We start from the raw sequence: 4,769 nt of genomic DNA on the forward strand, positions 1-4,769 counted from the left end.
AAAGTGAAAATTATACAAAAATGAACTGTGAAGTGTTACAATATAAAAGAAATAAAAACCAAAAAAGGTAAAATTAGATAAATTTTCCTCATTAATTAAAGATTCGGAGAAAAAGTCATGTTGCATAATAATTATGATTTTTATTTTAATTGAAAGATTACAAATACAATAAAAATCGAAAACACGGTGAATTACGGTAATTGAAAGTAATAATCGTTTGGGATATAAAACAATTTTTTTCTTTAAAAAATATTAATTTGAATAAAGCTTTTTATAGTTGAAATATTAGTTTATTTTTTTCTTTTACTTTTTGTTTCACAATTTAAAAAACAAAACAACTGTATTATGAACTGAACCATATCTCTTTTTTTTTATTGATTCGAATTATCTAATGGTTTTGCAATCAGTCAATAGGAATGAGAAATAACGTAATAGGTGTATAAAGATAAAATTATCTTACATGAGATTTTAGATTTAAATTTTAAATTTTGAGTTCGTCTAAATGAGTTTCCGAAATAAGTCTGAGTGTCCTACCAGCGGATCTGTTTGTCCTCGATAAATTGTCCGTTTTTTTTTTTACATCTTTTAAATATTAATTTTTGGCATTCACACTGTATATAACGAAACTTGTAACTGAGAATGTTAATAGATGTTATTATTTCATATCTTCTTTAAATGACAGATTTACAGTCTACAGTAACTTTTTTCAACCAATAAATATAATTTTTATATTTTCAAAATCAGAAGAACGGAAATGTTTTTATTAATGAAGTCTTGTTCATGAATTTATTTGCCAACGACTTTTAATTTTATCTGATCTACAAGATCAAATAAGTATTATTATTTTTATTTTTAGTGAAAACTTCTTATCTTTCCCTTTTATTAATTTTTTGATAATCTTTTATTTTACCTCTTAGCTTCAAATAGTTATAAATTGATTGTCTTTACATTTACTATTATCATAAAAAATTCATATGTTTTATGTTATTTTATTTTAATTAATTGGCACCATTAATACAAATTCAACTACTCTTAACTTTCAGCGTTACCAATTTCTTTTTTAATAATCTTCTATTTTATTTTTTGGCTTCGCTGCAGTCGGGTAAAGATAGGAATATGTCAGAATTAAAAAAACATTATTAGAGAAAACAATTATGATCATTAATATAAATTATATTATTATTTTGTAACAGTTTTGCAATGTAAATGCAAAGCTGGAAATTCATTGGCTTTAATACAAAACTGGCTTAATACAAAATATGGCTTTATTAAAAAACTGGCTTTAATACAAAATATATATAATATCATTACAAACATTTTTATGGCACTGAATAACTTGGTTTCGATTATATTTGTTTATTTGTTTAATTGATCTGTATTACAATATGCCACACTATTGTGGGCAATAGGTAATATTGATGAATGATCACATAAAATGAAACAAAATAAGAATGAAAATTAATAAATAAATGAAAGAAATAAAAAAAAAGGACATAAAAATAATAAAAATCAAACTATGTTTATGAAAAAATAAAATAATATAATCTCTAGTCACATTTACACTCTTATATACAATATTTACACAATCGACCTGAGGATCCCTGAGCCTACTCTATCCCCCACGTGTAGGGGGGGTAGAGCAGAGCTCAAGAGATCCCAGCGCATCCCTCTCGCCGCATCACTGGTTCGATTATATCAATTGAGGGATCCCGTAGCTAGTCGATTGTCCTTATATTTTCAATTATCATGAAAAATTCTTATATTTTTATATTATTTTATTTTATTTTAATTAATTAGTACCATTAATACAAATTAAGTGTCTTAGGTCCAGTTCTAATTGAGCTCTTCACCAACAGTTAAACTTGAGAGTGATGTGGTCACAATCCATGTTCAAACGCCAGATTTATCACCCAATCCAATCAAGGGCCCAGGTATCCACTTTATAAAGGGTGATCCCCTAGAGGGTCCTGCGACTTTAAGATCCCCGGCTGATTCATCTGAAGATACATTCCTACAACCAGATTCAAACCTGAAACCAGTAGTTATAGAGCCGAGTTGCACATTGAGCTATCCCACTCGCAAAAAAATTATTTTATTAGTATTATAATTTTTTTATATTGCTACGTGTCTCAAATTGTGGCACATCTGACAAAAAGGGAAGCTATTTTTAAAATTCGTATTTTTTTGTCTATTGATTAATATTTGTGTCAGTAACTTCTGTGATTTTTAAAAATTGAATACCTAGTTCTTTTAGGTCAAAAGTTTTATCATCGTCTCCATGGGTTTTCATTGTTATATTCTGCTTTAATCCAATAATAATAATAATGACCCTTTTTTTCGACTTGAGTGAAAACTCTTTTAATACTTATTAATAAAAAAGAAGTGTAGCGAAATCATAAGAAGTGAGTAATGTAAGGATACTTCAATATTATCACCATAATAAAATTTTTAAGTTTTTTGTGACTGAAATTTATTTATTTTCGATAGAAAATGTATTTTAAAAATAATCAGATACAATTTAACTCTCATTATGTGGCATTGAATAAATAGGATTCAAGTAGTCAAGGGTTTAAACCTATGGCTGTACGATTAGATATTGTTAGAATCCAATAATTTCATTACTAACTTCTTATGGTTTTGCTATATTTCCGTTTTATTAGAAAATAATTCAATTAATTTTTTTTTTTTTCGTAAAAAGTGGAAAGTCATTGGAGAGCTCATGTAGTGGCGCCTCTAACAATTTTTTTTTATTTTGTGCTTCAGGTATTTCATAAATTCTAATGTATACAAAAGTTAATTTTTATAAATTCTAATAGCTAGTGACCGCAGACTACGGTACACTTTGTAATAGGAATTCTAAATAAAATCAAAACTTTTTTTTATAAGGTGTGCCGCTATTCATGACAAAGTCACAATATATGCATATATACACACCCTCATTAATATATTATTTTATATCGATTTAAAAAACTTCCCGTTGGAATGATTTAAAGGAATATTTGAGGAAGACAAACAATTGGGGATGCATTATTATAAAAAAACGGAAACCTCTTTGTTGGCGGTTAAAGAAACGTCATAGTATTTTATTTTATTAATTATCTAATACCAACATAATTTATTGCCTTAGGTCGGTAAAAAACAAATAATTATTTGTTTTATAGATGTAGATGATTTCAAAGGAATAACGGTTAATTCAATAGCATAGCGACTAAGTAACTATTAAAAAAAAAGTTCAAGCAATGAAAGCGTTTATGGGCTAATAAAACCGGATAATATATGAAAGTGGAAAGGCGTTGCAATTATTCCAGGGTATATGCCCTTAGAGCGAGGGCAAGGTACTTTAGGTGGATCCTCAGTGCATCAAGGCAAACCAGTCCTCCCAGCTGTGCTCTTGTGCATTCTAGCGGCCCTCGGTCTTCTGTAGCACTACAATAACATACGGGTCTAATTATCTATTTGTATATTATGTCATATTTTGATTAATATTCAACAATACCACTTTATATTTATTTAAGTGTTTATTCAATCTTAATAATTTATTTTAGGAATAATGAAACGTCATTTAAAAGTCAACCTTGAAATATTCAATTATTAAGCAGTTTTTATATATTTTATTTTTTTTTTATGGTAAAACAGCTTTTATTGATAAATCCACATGTTGAAGAGAAAGAAAAAAAAGAACATAAATAATAATAATAAAAAAAAAAATAAGTAGCAAGACGCACATCAGAAATAATAAATCTTACCAAAATAACTAAACCAAGTTTTGGAAAATTAAAGCTAATTAGGAAAAATAAAATTCATACCTATATCACTTATTTTCATTTTGAACTTCAACCAAGTTTTCTTACCTCCACCACAAACATCGTCTCTTCCAGCTATGTCACAGGTATTAAAAGTTCATGAAGACTGTTGTTAAATAAATATTACATCTGCTAAATGTAAGGGCAATGAGCAATATAGATAAATAAATCAATACATTTCATATTTATTGGCTAATGTAAACTAAAAGAAAAATATTGTAAGCTGCTAGTTGACGGTATGAAGAAGATTGTAGGAAGATAGTCCGTGCAGTGGATCCAGAAAATGAAGGTACAAAATAAATAGTTATAATTAATTGTTGTTAGGATTATTTTGTACCTTTATTGACCACCATCCGGACTATCTTCCTACAATAAAAGAAAACTAGTTTAATAAGGAAACGATTTAAAAAAAACATAAAACTAAATCATAAGAAAAACCTATAGTAATGAAAGAAAACGTTTGTTTATATATGTGCATACATTGTTCCCATAATCATGCTTATAATAAAAAATAAAAAAGTTTTTGAAATAAGAATTTTTTAGTAAATTACTAAGCACTAATATGTAGAAATTAGAAATTAAGACTAATAAATAGAAACTTTACTTATAATTGTTTTGTAACTGAGTTTTATGCACAACTAATAACTAGAATAACCTTCAAGTTAATTAATCAAGTTTTGGTGAGTGAAATTGTCAGTCCGTTAATTTCTGTTTTTATATTTATTATTAGAGTTATTGTGTCTTATGTAATTATGAGATTTAATAATAAATTTAGTTAATCTCATAAATTTAAATTTTGTACACGATTTTTTGTCAGTATCCCGATTGTAATATTATTCTATGGTGATAATTTCTTTTTGATTTCGTTTGAAAATGATTTTATGTAGTATATAATCTAGCGTGTATCAAATTTGAATCTATGCCCTGTTCAATAGTAAAATTACTATTAAAAAAAAAAAAAAAAAA

Source organism: Halyomorpha halys, unplaced genomic scaffold, assembly GCF_000696795.3.
Source record: "Halyomorpha halys isolate HHAL.00 unplaced genomic scaffold, Hhal_1.1 Scaffold660.1, whole genome shotgun sequence".
NCBI lineage: Eukaryota > Metazoa > Arthropoda > Insecta > Hemiptera > Pentatomidae > Halyomorpha > Halyomorpha halys.